The 17,050-nt window shown below is 44.1% G+C and overlaps 1 protein-coding gene across 1 annotated transcript in view; it reads right to left on the reverse strand.

The window, feature by feature from the left end:
• The window catches only part of WWOX (WW domain containing oxidoreductase), a 1,021,576-nt gene that overhangs the window by 722,214 nt on the left and 282,312 nt on the right, over window positions 1-17,050 (reverse strand). The window lies entirely within an intron of this gene.

The following is a 17,050-nucleotide window of genomic DNA, read 5'->3' on the forward strand; positions in this document are numbered from 1 at the left end:
GGACTTGGCTGTGCCTCCTAGGGACACATTTACTCTCAGAATTGAGAAGGTTCGTCTTCGCCATTAGAGCGTGATTCCCTTGTAGAGAGGGACCTGCCTGTCCTCCAACCAGCGGGGTGTCTGACCCAGGGCCTGGCGCACTACAGGTTAGAGGCATTCTTCACTATTTTCCCATTACAGTATCACCCTGGCCTCCTCACCAGAGCACCACGCACCCCTCCAGGCACTCGGCTCCATTGCTAAGTGGGGGGCAACATGGGGAATGAGCAAATAACTCCCTTTCCTGGAATGGTATTAGCATTCCTGCAAATTAAAATTACATTCTGAGGACATAAAAGCATATTAAGCATTACAAGCCATTATTTATGCACTTCTGCACTGCCATGGATGCTTACATGTGGGAGAAAATTCATGGAGATGCTGTGGTTGTTTTGAGGTTTTTTTTTAAATTTATATTTAGAGAATTGCTGGAAGTACCAGATGATTATTTCATTAAACATTATGCAAAGGGAGTTTATTCGAAAGTATACCCCATGAGGTTACGAGGCAGGCAGGGAGGAAGTTGAACATGGGGTAGTGGAGGTGGACAATTGGTGGGCAGGGAGAATTATTTGGGGAAAGCACTGCAGCTCATGGTCAAGCCATTCACACAATAAAACATCTTATGCGTTTTGTACATTTCCCTTGCCAATGACACCCCCCTCCTCTGTTTTGCCTAGAGATATATGGAGCTGTAATAGAGTTCAGAAAGCCCCTGACAGCTGTGTGCTGCCATTCAGACCTGAAAGATTCCATGTTATGATAAAAATTAATGCACTCTGACATCCTCTGGGACACCCTGGGCCCTGGGAATAGCTAATGAAGAAATACAACCCTGCCGGAGTACAGCACTGCATGACCTGGGAGTGGAGGATTAATTCACTAAGGCTGGCGGTGTGGCCCCTCTCTAACCAGCTGTAAAGCCACCAGCCCCCATGGCAAAGCAAGCTGGCCTGGATTGGCTAGAATTATTTCCTGGGTGAGTGGAGGTCATATAAACAAAATGCTTCATGCAACAATTGAGCCGAGCTGGATTCAGCTTGACACGTGCTAATGCTCTCTTTTGTCACCAAACAAAAAGGTCACCCAACGTCTCGGTCTCTTGCTGGCTCTGATCTGTGGAATTCTGAATGTGTCCCAGGAGAGGTGACTCCTTGGTAACTGAGTGGCTGCCAGGCAGATCTCAAAGAAGACTCCTTCTAGAAGGCCCTAGAAGGTTGGGCATGCAGGAACGCGGAGGCCCATAGGGCTGCTTGGCCTGGCCCCTCATCTGCCAGTCCCTTTGTCCACTACCTATTATGTGTCTTAACAGTGTCACACTCATTTTTGTGGAGTCACAACTGACTCAAATCTTGCCCTCCTTGGGTCTCTGAAGCTGTAAATCGCACAGAAGGAGACTGCCTCTCTTTTTCCTGTGGAGCCGTGACTGTCGAACTGCTGGAGAATTACCACCTTTGGGTTAGCAGCACAACTCCCTGCAGACAGGACCACCAAAGGCCCTGCACATGAGGGTAGAACAGTGAAAGGAAAAGCAATGACGTTCTTAGCGACATTATTCATAATAGCCAAAATGTATAAGCGACCCACATGTCCACCAGCAGATGTCTGGATAAACAAGTGTGGTACATCGCACACAGAGGATCAGTGAGTACAAAGGAATACAGCACTGGCTCAGGCTCAGAAACATGCTGCATGAAGGAAGCCACATGAAATGCGCAGGACAGGCAAACCTACAGAGGCAGAAACGGACCAGCGTTTGTCGGGGCCCGGGAGGGATGGGGATCACTCCTTAGTGGATGCAGGGTTTCTTGTGGGGGTGATTCAAATCTTCTGGAATTCAATAGTTGTGGTTCCATCATCTAGAACGTATTAAAAGCATTTCATAAAAAAAAAAAAACCACGTTGGGTTAAAAATGGCAAAACCATTCTTTTCACTTGAAAATTGCACTAACTCTTTTCTTCTCAACTTTGTAGTATTTCTTTGCTAATTTACTAACTTTAATAAATGATTAAATGAAATGGTTTTAGAGTTGATTCTTTGGTCATAAATACTTATTAGCAAAATATGCGTATGTGTACAGACAGACACAAATAATACCTTTCTATCTATCTTTAGTTCTATTGAAAAAGTGGGCATTAACAAGCTGAAACATGAACGATTATACTAATTAAAGGGTAACAACAAAGTATTTATGGATGAAAACTCAAGTCTTAGATTTGGTTTAAAGTAATCCACCAGGAAAATCACAGACTAGAAAAAAAGGCCCAACACTGATAATTATGGAGCTGGGTAAAGAGTATATAAATGCTCATTATCTATTTTTCCTTCTTCGGTGTGTCTGAAAATATTCAACAGTCAAAAGTTTTCAGAAACAACAAACTACTTAAGGGACAAGATAATAGGAAGCTTTTCTTCTCACAGCTATGCCCTTGCCTACTATTCTCCTCCCAGTGCCCTACAAAGAACAGGTATTGCTTTTGAGGTCATAAAATATATCATGTAAAATTGAACACAAAACCAAAATAAGAAGTTTTAAAATCTGCCTGAAAATCCATTGCAGCCGTTAAGCTCTCTGAAACAAAATGAAGTCAGCCCAAAGTGACCACAGAAATTGCTACTGTGGAAAACAGCATGCTAGGAAATCGGGAAACACTATGCTTGTGTGGATGGGGGTCTGTCTACTGCGTAGATGGGGGCTGGCCCACTGTGTAGATGGGGGTCTGCCTGGTGGGTGGATGGGAATTTGCCTACTGTGTGGATGGTGGTTGATGTGTGCCCTGAGCTGATTCAAATTTGCAGGCCCCTACAGTAAGACAGAGCAGAGCTGCTCCTGGGGTTTTCTGGGCTGTAATCTTCACAGGGGAACTCTAGCATGGTCCATGGGAAGTTGTGCTACTAACTCGAATGTGCCATCTCTCTGGTGGTTTAAATCTATGAGCTGCTACAGGGAGAAAGACAGGTATCCTTCTCTCACACAATTCACAGTCTCTAGAAATCTGCTGGAGGGTCAGCTATTGGGATCTCACAGCATGTACATGACAATGTTGTTGTTGTTGTTGTTGTTATGTGTCGTCGAGTCACTTGCGACTCATAGCGACCCTATGTACAACAGCCCTAAACCCTGCTCTGTCCTGTGCCAATCTCATCATCTCCAACACACCCATCCCGATTACCCCAGTCATGGAATCAATCCACCTCCCAGAGGGCCTTCCCCTCCTGCACCTGCCCTCTACCCTCCCAAGCATGATGTCCTTCTCCAAGGACCAGTCTCTCCTTACAACATGACCAAAGTATGTCAGACGAAGCCTCAGAATCCTTGCCTCCAAGGAGCAGCTTGGTTTAACCCTGTCCAGGATGAATATGTTTGTTTTCTGAGCAGTCCATGGTACCCTCAATACTCTTCTCCAACACCAAAGCTCAAAGGCATCAATTCTCCTTCTGTCCTCCCTAGTCATTGTCCAACTCTCTGATCCATAACAAGTGATTACAAAGACCATGGCCTGTATCAGATGCAATTTAGTCTCCAGAGAGACACCATTGCTCTTCAGTACTTTAGAGAGGTCCCTAACCATTATTAAACTAGTGTAACTATCAATATTCCTGAGCACCTAGAAATGGGCTTGAGGTTCATGAGCATATTTAACTCTTAGTGAGTTATGTGTTGAACTTACTAACAGAGAGACCAGCAGTTCAATTGGACCAACCACTCTTAGGGAGAATAGTTAGAAAGTTTTCTCTTGCTAAGCTTTACAGCCTTGGAAACCCATGAATCAGAATTAACGCCAATGTCAGGGGTTAATGAATCTTAATGTCAAGGGTTTGGCTTTGGACAACTGTGGTGGTGCTGTTGTGGATTACATGTTGGGCCGCTGACTAAAAGGTCAGTGGTTTGAATCCACCAGCTACTCCACAAGAGAAAGATGTGACAGTCAGTTCCCATTAATATTTATAGTCTCGAAAAGAGGCAAGAGGTCCCCATGCGTGAGGACAGACTTGATTACGGGGGTGTTAGAGTGGCCTTAAACTTATACCCAAGGATTTGAAACTATGTATTCACACAAAAATTTGTACATGGAGATTTTTATTCATAAGAGTGAAAAAGTGGGAACTCAAATGCCTGATGAAACTGATGAACAGGTAAACAAGTGATTGTATATCCACAATGGGATATTCATTAAACAACCAGTAAGAATTCTGCAACATGGATGAACCTGGAAAATACGCTAAGTGAAAGAAATCTGACACAAAGGGCCGTATATATTGTGTATGGCTTCATTCACAAGAAATGTCCAAAAGCAAACCTCCTGTGGGGTGTCTTCTTCCACGTAACACATTTTCACCCACGTTGTAGAAGAAGAATTGCCTGGTGAGGTTTTCCAAGTCCCACGATGTCCACATCACCTCCCAGGGCAATTATATCAGGACAGCTCAGGGGAGCAGGCAAGGTGTCCTTGTGGTGTGTTGTATAACACATCAGACTGCTTGACCAAAGGCCTCTGGTTTGAATCCATCCACCAGCCACTCTTGGTGTTTTTGGTTTTGGGGGGCAGTAGCCAGGCAGTGGTGGCTTTTAAAGATCCCCAGCAGGTTCTATCTGTAGCCCAGTCAGGCAGTCAGTACCACGGTCTATTATTGGGAGTTCTGGGATCCAATTTGGAATATTGAGGCATCACTGTTTTTCTGGGCCAGAGACATTCTGCGCAGATCCATCTCTCAGGGTGATGTAATTTGTCAGCTTGGCCACTAGCTGCGCTTCTGAGACGACCAGGAACCCTGCGCCTTGGTTTCTCCTTTCTGTGTTTGCTTATCAAAGATTGCACTGTGTCAGCTCAAACTCCTTTCTGAGTGTGAACTGGTGACTGAACACCTAACAGCAAGCAGAGCTCCAAAGGCCGGCCCGAGAACCTGGCCGCTGATTGAGAGGTCCCGATTCTATTTTCCCTTCTGACAAGGCAACAGAGAGATTCCCACAAAAATGAGGCAAAGAAAAGGACTTTCAGTACCAAAACCAGTGCGGCGACAAGCAGTTCTACTAAAAATATAATCTTCCTGAGGGATTTTCAGCATGCTGCCACAGTGCAACTGCAGCTGATTTATTTCAAATGGATACTCAAGCTTTTAGCCTGAGAAAAATCAACTTCTCCACAATTTACCGGGGTGAGAGGGCGAGGGAAGGGAAGAGATGGTTCCCATGTTATTAAAATGTGTGGTTGAAGCACAACTTCCCGACATGCCAATTATGTAAACATAGAATTCCAACGTGACAATGGGGGTGGTTAGGATGGTACCAGGAGAAAACCAAGCCAGGTTCATGGGCCAAGCTGGGAAATCTCACTCCGAACCACAGAATCTGAGATGCCGTCTCCAAGTCTTACAGAAACCCTGAGTCTGGACGCGTGCTAACCCCAGCATCCTGGATGTGCTGCATGGGAGTCCAGGCGGGTGGTCTCTGAGGTAGAGCCAAGAAGATGCCCGATGTGGTCAGCCCTGGTCCACACCAAGCAACGCCAGGCAACCCTGGCCCCATGGTGCACATCCACAACTGGGACGTCTGCTCTGAGCAGACAGATGTTTTCATAGACTCCTAGAAGGCAGTATTTCTGCTTCTTGCCTAAACTATCAACAATAATATATGAAAATGTAAAAAAAAAAGTTTCCCAGGACCTCCATAACAAAATCAACCCACCAATCAGCTTTCCTAAAGGCGGTCTTGACTCCCAGTAAATCCACGTGTGGTGGTGGTGGTGGTTACTGTTAGGTGCCATCATGTCAACTCCACTCAGAACAACCGTGAACCTTGTCCTGCCCGGAGCCACCCTCATGATCTCTGACATATTCGAGCCACTGTTGCAGTCAAGGGGTCAGTCCTTCTTGTTGAGGGTCTTCCTTGCTTTCTCTGACCCTCCACCTTTCCCAGCGGGTTGTCCTTCTCCAAGGGCTGGTCCCTCCTGACAACATGCCCCGAGCATGTGAGACCAAGTTCCAGTATCCTTGCCTCTAAGGTGCACTGTGCGGGCACTGTCTTCAAGACAGACATGTCTGGGCTCTTGCCCAGGGCATGTTCAATGTTCTTCTCAAACACGGCAACAGAGAGTTCTAGGTCTTTGTTCTGAGACACCTCTAACCTGAACGTGAACTTGAACCTCTAACCTTCCGATGATCAGCCCTGTGCACTAATCACTGCATCAACAGAGATTCCCAAGGAGGTGTCAATTTAAGAACTCTGAAAGTAGGAACTGGTCCCTTAAAAGCTAAGTTCAGGCCAGTTAGCAGAACCTGAGTGTTTCCATGGCTGTCCTTCCTTCTTTTTCCCTTCTCTCTGTCCTTTCTTTTTATCTTATCAAAGTGTCCATGCAACCATCCAACTCTCCTTGAACAGACCATGGGGCAGTAAGTGTGACAGCTGCAAAAGGCGGTGATAATGACAGTAACTACAAAGACACAAGTTATAACATATGCAGTGCTTATGGGACCAGACACTAGGTGTCTAGACATGCCATCTAATCCTCACAAAAAATTATTGAAGTGACACTATCATCTCTTACTTTTATTAATGAAAAAAAGATTACAAATATCAGAAAGATTGAGGCTTATGTCAAGCACCTTAGACCCGAGACAAAGATAAATTAACAAAGATTTTGACTTCTCTGGGATTTGGTTTAACACAGGGGGTGGGGGAATGTCTCTGGGCTGGAGATCATGACAATGGTAGAGGATAGGGAAAGGTTATTATCTGTTGTTATAAGGTTATAAGATCTGCTATCAAGGATCTCTCCAAAGTGCTAAGGAACAATGACATCAGACAGAAGAAATCAGTTTTGCACCTGATTCAACCCATGGTCTTTTAAATTACTTGCTATGCATCTGAAAGTTGGGTAGTGAATAAGGATGACAGAAGAATCGATGCCTTTGAGTTGGTGTGTTAAGAGTACTGAATATCCCATGACTGTCGTAAGAGCAAACAAATATATCGGAAAAATGCAACCTGAAAGCTAAGGAGAGTGAAACTTTGTCTCACATGTTTTGGGCACACTGTTAGGAGAGGCCAGTCCTTGGAAAAAGACATCATGCCAGGAAAGGTGAGGATCAGTGAAAGAGATCACGGCTTTTAATGAGATGGACTGACAATGACTCCAACAATGAGCTCAAAGATATTGGAGATGTCACAGAACAGGGCAGGGTACAGTTCTGCTATTGATTAAGTTCAACTCGATGGCCTGACATCAACAGACAGACTTTCAGAGTGACTATAACAATAAGCTAGAGCCTATCAGATGGTAATAGTGGCATAGGATAAGGCAAGATTCAAATACGTTGTTCTTAGGGTTGCTAAGAATCGTAGTTGGCTCGATGGTACCCAGCAACAACTACAGGAGTCAAAGTCAACTTGATGACACCTAACATGGAGACATATTGGTGTAGTCTAGAGTGAGTCATGCTGCTAGCCCAAAGGCTGCATGAGTCTCTGCTGGTTCGAATACCACCAGGAGCTCTGAGAGAAAGAGATGCACAGTCCCATCCTGTTGTGAGTTACAGCCTCAGAAACCTGATGGAGGGGCACTATGAACTGGAACAAACTTAAGAGCAGTGAATCTGAATCTATCATTCCTACAATGATAACTGAGTGAGGTGCTTATGTCTCAAAAAGTGATTGTCAATTTAACTCTCAGGAAGAAGAGGAAATGAGACGGTATTCCTAGAGGGTGAGACCCAAAGCCACACCTGGTCAAATGACAGGCAGGCAGGAGGGAAGCAATGACAGCAAAGGCTAAGGTACAGGTCTATCAGCATCTCTTTAAGGAGAGAGGGTGGGGCATGGGATGAAGAGAGCATGACCACAGATGAAGGTAGAGAAGGGCCCAGACTCCAGAGGGTTTGGTAGCCTTTATCTGTCAAGAATGAATTGTGTTTCTGTAAAAGGTGCCAACTTTGTTAGTTCATAATTCTATTATGTAATTATCACACACATTGTAAATCCTAACCTCTATGATGTTAATGAGTCAGGATTAAGGCAGTTATATAATCATCCCTCATGACATAATCTGATATGACGAGCCAATCAATCATTTGTAAAAGGATTAGGTGATGGAATACAATAACTTTATGCAGGTCACAGCTCTGATCCGAGGTCTGGGGAGTTTCCATGGGTTGTGGCATGCATCACACTTTTTTGTCTTACAAGAGATAAAAGTATAAAGAAATGAGCAGAGAAGAGCAGACCTCAGCACCACCACAAAAGAAGATCCAGGAGTAGAGTTCATCCGTCGGATCCAGGCTGCTGCTCTGAGAAACTCCTACAACCAGGAGATGCACAGAAAGCCTTCTCCTAGAGCTGCCACCTTGAACTTGGACTTCTAGCCTTCTGAACTGCGAAATAACACATCTCTGCTTGTTGAAGCCATCAACTTGTGGGGTCTCGGTTACAGCAGCACAAGATTACCAAGATATCAGCAAAGACAAGATCATTTCCTAACTCACCCTTTACAGGAAAGTCTGCTGACCTGCGCTCTTGTGTAATGTTTCCAGTGATGGTTGTTTAACGACAGCAAACACAATTAATATTATTTGCTGGATCTAAAGACGGAACATCAGCTTAAGTGCATAGTGTGGGGTGGTGGGGAGTGGGAGGAGGAAACCACACAGTAACTGCATCTCTATCCTCCAGAGCGTGGCTTTTATTTCTTCCTGGAAGGGAAGTTCTTTGTGTCTTCAATTAACACACATCACTTTGAATTCACGAAATGTGAGAGTGATGTCTGAACCTAGAATTCTGTTGGGAAATCAAGCAGGTTTATTTTTCAAACATTGCTGTGGTAATTCAGACACATTCCCATTTCTTCCTGAGCAGTGATGGCTTTCAATTTTGGCAGCATAGCTTTGTTGAAATGTTTCCCCTGTCAAAGTTAAGGGCAAAGAGGCCCCTAATTAATTTAATAATTATTATTTATCCTTTATCAAGGGTGCATTTTTTAAGATGGTCATCATATGAAATGATCCCAAACTTCTCAAGGATTGTTACAACTATAAGGTGGACCCAGAAGAGGCATAAGGTGGTGAATGGTTTACCAGGTTTGCTCCTGGTATTCCAGTAAACCAATCCCACCCCACTGCTACACAGCCAAGTCTAATAAATGGAGACCCCACAGGGTAGAGCAGAACTCTCTAGACAGTTCCCAAGGCTGCCAAGTTTTACAGAAACAGTCTGACTCATCTTTCTCTTGCTGAGCTACTAGTGGGTTCAAACAGGCAAGCTTTTGGTTGTCAGCTAAGTGCTTTAACCAGTGTGGTACAAGACAAGTTAATTTGTTAAGTATTTAAGTTTGCTTTAAGATTCACAAGAAATATCTGGTTTTAGACTCCTCACTACGGTTAAAAATCTCTTCATTTTCATGCTGAGTAGAAAAGCAAAACACCACTATGTATGTCAGGCAAATGAAAAGGCACCCTTGCTCAAGGAGCAATGTGGCCGCCATGGTTAAAACGTTGTTCTTGGCGAGCTCTGGTGGCCTAGTGGCAAGAAGCTGCACTGCAGTCCCATAGGTGCATGGTTCAAATCCACCAGATGCTCTGCTGGAGAAGGAGGGACAATTTCCTTCTGTACCAGTCAGATCTGATTTGACGGTACATACACAAAAAACAACAAAATAAAAAAATTTAAAAAAAACAAAAAAATTATATTCTTAAAACTGAGCTGGAAAGAGAAAGGAAGCAAGAAGATTAAGTCACAATTTGCCATCAGCCATTAGGGGAATTTGTACCTAGAAATTTAGAATTTATTTATAACTTATAGCTCACTCACTCTCCTCAAGGAATTTGAGACTGCAAAGTTTGGAGTAAGAGGCCAAGAATATCTGAGATTAGTAGATTCCAGTTCTGAAAGCAATTTAGGTAAAAGACAAAAAGAAATAATTTGGCTTGAGAATTCCCACATCAAATATTTTAAAAAAAGAAAGGGTAGAAAACTGTTAACTTTAACTTTTTTCTTTTAAGCACCACATTTCAGGTCATTTTGAAGTGAAACAAAAGCCTAGTTTCCTTTCAGTACATTGGAGACAAGAGGAAGAGAAGAAAGGCAGGGATTCATGGTCAAGAGTGCCACTCTACACAGTCAATTTCTAAATATCTTTTGGCTTGAGTATCGTATCCACTTCAGTCTGTTTCTGAAATGACTTGACACCAACATCTTTCCTGTATTTTGTGCCACCTTCAACTTTTCAAACTGAAGGATGGGGCTCCTAACCATCTATTATCAGAATACGTGCAATTCAAATCATAAGACATTCTCTAGGGAAGAGAAACACGTTTGCAGAGCTCTGTGCCGGGCCTCTCAAAATGGGCTTTTCCTAAAGCTTGAATCAGGGATGCAAAAGTAGGTACGTACACCACAAAGCATGCACTGTTTTTTCAGAAAACCCTGATACTTGGTCTGAAAGTTTAGAAACAGTCCTGACTCTTCGTACATGAATGGAGGCCTCCTCCTCTTGGCAGTGCAGAGCCTGGCTGTTCTCCAGACTTAGAGTTGAAACAAAAATATCGTCAAAACTCAATTTGGTTGGGATTTACCACAGGCTGGGGCTTGGAAAGTTCCAGTAATGCCCAAAATAATTTGACCTAAGACACACTCGCCGATCACCACCATCACCTCTGGGCAGAATGGTCTGAGAGCTGACTGAAGCTTCCTGGGCTGACCACCCAGAAGAGTGAGTGGAGAATAGGGGACTAAACGGATGAAAGTGAGGGTAGGCAGACAGAGAGGGAGGGGAAGGGGTGTGCTGAGTTTCTGGACAGCTTCTTGATGGATAACACCACCATCACTAGTGAAATGCTCCTGCCCAAAGTGGCACATGCGTTTGATCAAGGCTCCAAGTCACAGGAAACAAAGCTGGCCAAAACCCATGCTAAATGACACCACAAAAATGCGATCACCAATGCAAAGGCAGAAACAACCTACAGACCAGCAATCTGTGGTTGGTTTGTTAGGTGCCGTCAAGCTGATTCCAATGCACAGGATATCATGCCTAACCTGCTGGAACCTTCCTCGATCCTTTGCCAGCTTCACAGTCTTTATTGTGCTTACATCCACTGCTGCTGTCACAGGATCAATCCATCTCCTCAAGGGTCTTCTTCCTCTCCTTCCCTGACCCTTCACTTTCCCAAGCATGATGCCTAATTCCGAGGACTGACCCTCTTGAAATCATGCCTGAAGTATATGCGACAAAGTTGAACTAATCTTGGCTCAAAGGAGCTCCCTGTTTGCCCTTCTTGTAACACATGTTTGTCTGGTCTTGTGGCAATCTACGGTATGATCAGTTCTCCGTACCAATACCATCATTCAAAGGCATCAATTCTCCCTTACTCTTTCTTATTCATTATCCAACATTCATACATAGGAAATAATAAAAAATACCATGGCTTGAATCAGGCACACCTTAGTCTTTTTTTAAAAAAATATATTTATTTTCATGAACATTTACAGAGATTTTGGATTTCCATTCATTCATTGTTGTATTTTTCCCCCCCCCCCCCAGTTTTCTCTTCTCTTTGAAAAGTAAAATTCCTTCATTGATTTACAATCCCCCCCCTCCCTGCCCCGAGTACACCCCACTCTGCAACCTTCATTCTGGACTCTTGTCATAACCATAATACCCAATTATATATTGCTTTTAAACTGTTCTGTCATCAGTTTCAATGGAGTATACATAATTTATCCAGTTTTTCTCAGTCTTACACCAACCCTGATGTCAGTCCCATTCCACAACAGTGGCACCACGCAGTATTTGTCCTTTTGTGACTGAGATATTTCACTCAGCATAATGTCCTCAAGAGTCACCCATTTTGTATAATAGTGCTTGAGTTCCTTGTTTTTCAATGCAGCGTAGTATTTCATTGTGTGAATATATCACAGCTTCTCTATCCATTCGTTTGTTGATGGGCACTTAGGTTGTTTCCAACTCCTTGCTATTGTGAACAAAGCCGCAATAAACATGGGTGTGCATATATCTGCTTGGATGTCAGTTATGGTCACTTTGGGGTATATTCCCAGTAGTGGAATTGCTGAGTCAAATGGCATCTCTATTTGAAACGTTTTGAGAAAGTGCCACACCGCCTTCCACAGTGGTTGCACCATTTTACACTCCCACCAACAGTGAATAAGCACACCTTAGTCTTTAAACTGGTTATTTTGCTCTTTACAAAATACATTTTTTTTAAAATTTCTTAACTGCTGCTTCAATGGGTATTGATTGTGAATCCAAGTTGACTGAAGTCTTGCCAATCTCAAGCTTACTTAAGTTACCATATCGTTGCCTATTGTTCCAGTTGTGAAGATTTCTATTTCTCAGTGGTGAGATATAGTCCATACTGAAGGCTATAGTCTTGATCTTCTTCATTTAGTGCTTCAAGTCCTAGCAAAGTTGTGCTATCGGCATAGTGCAGGTTGTTGGTAAGTCTTTGTACAATCCTCTTATGAGGTCACAAGAAATTTATTAGACCCCAAAAACCTGTTAAATGACACCTCAGGGATGCAGTCATCAGAGCACAAGCTGGGAACGCCTACTGACCAGCAAGTTAGTGCCATATGCCAATAAATAGGATACATCAGGAAAGAAAACGTGGAAGGGAAAAACAGGTTAAAAGATATTTTAAAAACATGTTTCATTTCATTCATGATTTGAATAAACCAGAAGAGGGGCAGAGAGGAAAGTAGAGGTAAAGGAAGATCATGAATATAAATGCATGTTGTCTTATGCCTCGAGTGCTTCATTTGTGGCTGTGATGGAAGGTATTTTATAGATCAGCACTGTCACCAAGCAGAACTTGCAAACTTCTAGACTGTCTATACATGCTTGTTTTACACCCCTCATCAAGAGGGGCCAATCGCAAGGGAGAGCATTACATCTCATTTGGTGACACAGATGGTCAACAAGGGGACATGATACCCACCTAGCTGGTGCATTAGTCATGAAGTCAGACTCAAATATGAGGCCAACTTTCTCCATGAGTCAGAGCAGACTCAGTGGTCACTACAAATGTCAAAATAATCCACCATTCAGCAGCAGGTGGCCAAAAATGACATTCACACACAAAAATACACGACTGAAGTGTGGGGAGAAACAACAAAGGCTTTCTTTTTTTAGATTAAGACAGATTTGAGTTCAAATCTAAAATAAATTCACCCAGAGTGAATAAAGAACAAACAGACATTCTTCTGGCATTGTCTACTTTGAGCTAGGATCCATCTGACATCAGCAATGATATCTCTGGTCCCAGGGTCTCTTCTAAACCCAGCTTGAACTTTTGGCAGTTCCCTCTCAGTGTTCAATTTTAGCTGTTTTTGCATGACCTTCTGCAGTATTTTGCTTGTATGTGATATGAATGATACCTTTTGATAAATTCCACCCACATTCTGTGAGCTCACCTTTGTTGGGAATTGGAAGACCCTCAATGAGATGGACTGACACAGTGAGTGCTGCAATGGGCTCCAGTTTATCAGAGATGAGGAGGATGGCGTAACATAGGGCAGAGTGCAGATCGGCTATACCAGGGTCCCCGTGAGTCGCTCTCAACTCACTGGCACCTAAGAACACTACCACCTAACAACAAGTTTAAATCCAGGATCCCCAGCTGATCACTTAAATAAAGTGCTCATTTACCCATTTAAATAAAATCACTTAGATTCTCTGTGTTTCGTGCTTTTTTACTGCAAAGCTGGTTGGGTTTTTTTTCCCCCCAAATAAAATGCGCCATCTATGACTGTTTGCTAAACATTCACTCCCTTTTTACATATTGTAAGAAGTGGGGGGGAAAGTCTTTGGCAAATAAACATAGAAAGTGAGTGTTATTTATGTGAAAATATGATCATCACTAGCCAATAATTATAAGAATTACTGTAAAAGCCAAAAAGAAGATATGTGTGTAAATGTTTAGCACAGTCCCTTGGACAAAATAAACAAAAACCAAAACCAGGCAGCGGCTGTAATTTTTAAAATCTATATTAGCAGCGCTTATTTTTAAAAGAAAAAACACACACTCACACTTTTTATGTCTAGTCTATTCTAACACACGGGGACTCTATTTATTGCTACATCACTGGGCTGTAACCTTTACTTCAGAAGACTGCAGAAATTTCTTTCTTCTGTAGCATTGCTGGGTAACCCCTAATCTTTAGATTAGCAGTTGAGTGCTAACTATTTGTTCCATCCGGAGACCTTAATTCAAAAATAGCAACGCCCCACCCTCCACAAAAGAGGAAGCTATCAGAGAGGCTGACCCACACCTGCTCCCAGGCCCTGAAGGGCAGATGGAAGGTGGGCCTGCAGAGAGATGAGCTGCATGTTCCCTGAGTGCTTGCATTGAGCATCTGCTTCGAGCTACTGTTTCCGTTCAAGGAAGCACAATGAGAGGTCCGTCCTGTCCCAGTGTGGGCAAGCACACTTGAGAGGGACCATGAACTGAGGGAACACACACAGGAGGAAGAGGCCTGGTCACTTTGCTGCGTGTTCTCCTGTCTGCTGGCTCTGGAAGGTGAATGGAACAGACACATCCACACTGAACTCTAACGCAAGGATTTTTTCCCCCCTCTGCTCAGCTCAGCAACACGGAAAGAGCTTGGCTCTGAACTGGGAACTTTTCCTTCATCCATCACTGTGTTTTACACACAAGGTAAGTTTAACATCTGAAGATGGGAGGCGGTGATAGCACAGAACTTGGTGTGTTCTCTTGGCAGCCGCATCACTAACACGTGCATTCACCTCTGACAGTTCTCAGAACCTAAAGACCTGTAAACACCAAACTGTCACCCATCTGTCCTAGAGAGATTTCTCCCTGGCAGAATTTCAAAGTAAAAGTATACCCTCTAGTATGTGTGTATTTTCACCTCCACAATGTTTCCCCAGGCATGTAAAATATGGTGCGGCGCTCTCCTGAGACATGCAGAGAAGGGTTTGCACTAAGGAGTTGTTCTAAAAGGAAAACCACCCCTTTCTGAACCTGGAGCACAAAAATGAAAACCAACCTTGATCTCAGTGATAATAAAAGGCCCTTGAGATTGATGGCTTCAAAGCCAGTGGTCCTGTGAGCCTGGGAAGAGGATCCCATTAGTGTGTCACCGTTGGCCCTCTCCAGCAGAATGGCTCACACGTCCATGCAGCCGGAGGCCTGTGGCTGGGCTTGGACAGAGCAGCTCTGTCTTTGTTATCAGGTGCCACAGAGTTGGCTCCAACTCAGCGACCCATCTATGAAGCACCAGCAGGCCCTGCACTGCCCTCACAGTCCTGGGTCTGAGTCTACTCTTGCAGCCACTGTCAACCCATCCCACTGAGGGTCTCTTCTAATTCAATGACATTGTAAATTACCATACACGATGTCCTTCTCCAGGTACAACCCTCTTAGGAGCATGTCAAGAGCACGTGAGATGGCCTCTCACCTTGGATGAATCTCAGCACAGTATTAGGAAGTGAGCAAAGAATCAGAACCCACCACCCTTCCCAACGACCCTTGGAAGGTTGCTCACTTCCCCCAAGTCCCCATTTCCATAACAGAGAAAATGGAGGGCAATATAACCTGGTGACCAAAAGAAGGCCCGGACCTTAGACCCTTAATCCACTGGTCATGTGCCTTTCCAGCTTCACAATCTTACTTTTACCTTCCAAAGCCAGTTTCTGCCTCTGTATAATGGACATATCACCTGCATCAATCCTAAGATTTCTTTCATTAGAAAATGCATGTCAAACGGCCTCAATGTGTGGCTCACAGAAGCACTCACTAACTGCTGTTGTTACAGTTATTGATAACAGTTATTATTATTCCTTCTCACACAATCACACACAGACACACAAATGAAGTGATTCTATGGGGAAGTGAGTTGTTAGCAACAAAAGACTCCTTGCTGGCCACTGAGAGCAGGCTCTGCATGAGGGTAACTTGCTGCCAAGGACCACTGCTCTCCTCCCAGAGTCTAGAAAGGTGCCTGGACTCCAGAGACAGCGGAGGAATACAAACTAAGTGAATGAATTGGGTGAGGGGGGATAACTGAAAAATGGAAACGTAAATGAACCAGTATCTTTGGAGACACTGTCCTCGGACGTCAGGTTCTCTAACAGCTAACTGTAAAAACAAACACTTGGAAATCAGATACGATCATTTCCTAGTGCAGCTAGCCAATGCAGGCTGACCCTGAGGGCTCTGGGGCTGAGGCCTGTCCTCTCTCCCCTGGAAAGACAGCTAATATGAAAATACACCAGCCACTCATGAAAGCTTTCTCCTTCAGACAACTGGAGAGGTGGACAAAGAGGACATAAGGAGGACGTTTCCCACGTGCATGAGCCCGAGTTTTGAAATGCTGTTCTTGGACCAGAGGAAACCATGAGAGGCTGGAGAAAGAGAGACTTTGCCTGCTCCAGGTCCCAGCCCCTCCATCGTACTGGGTAACAGAGGTCACCGATTCTCACATGCAACAAAGCACCCTTTTCCTCCAGGGTGAGATACATTTTTTCAACTTTATTTATAAGGCCTTATAAGTTGGGCGTCTGATTCAGGCCATGGTCTTTCATATCACTTGCTATGCATCTGAGAGCTACACAAGGAATAGGAATGAGAGGAAGACCCTCAAGCAGGTGGACTGACACGGTGACTATCGCAATAGGCTCTAGTATGTCAGGAAGTGTGAAGATGGCACTAGATAGGACAGGGTTCAGAGCTGCTGTTCATAGGTAGATGAGTCGTCCTCAACTCGACAGCACCTAACCATAACAACAGAAATACACTGGCTGCTGTTCAAAATGTCAGAAGCTACCATAGCAGGGGGAAAGAGGTGCAGTCTCCTCCCTTTAAGATTTATAGCCTTGGCAACCTGGTGAGGGTCCCCATGAGTCAGAACGGACCCTCCAGCAGTGGGAATGCTTTGCTGAAATATCTGTAGTCAGGCTGCATCCCACAGCGGGCTGCCGTTTGCTAGCCACAGTCATTGGTGCTCTGTAGTGTTCTGCTACGCTCCCCTATGTCCACCCCCCT

Source organism: Elephantulus edwardii, unplaced genomic scaffold (assembly GCF_000299155.1).
Source record: "Elephantulus edwardii isolate Elephantulus edwardi_28Jun2011 unplaced genomic scaffold, EleEdw1.0 scaffold00072, whole genome shotgun sequence".
Taxonomy (NCBI): domain Eukaryota; kingdom Metazoa; phylum Chordata; class Mammalia; order Macroscelidea; family Macroscelididae; genus Elephantulus; species Elephantulus edwardii.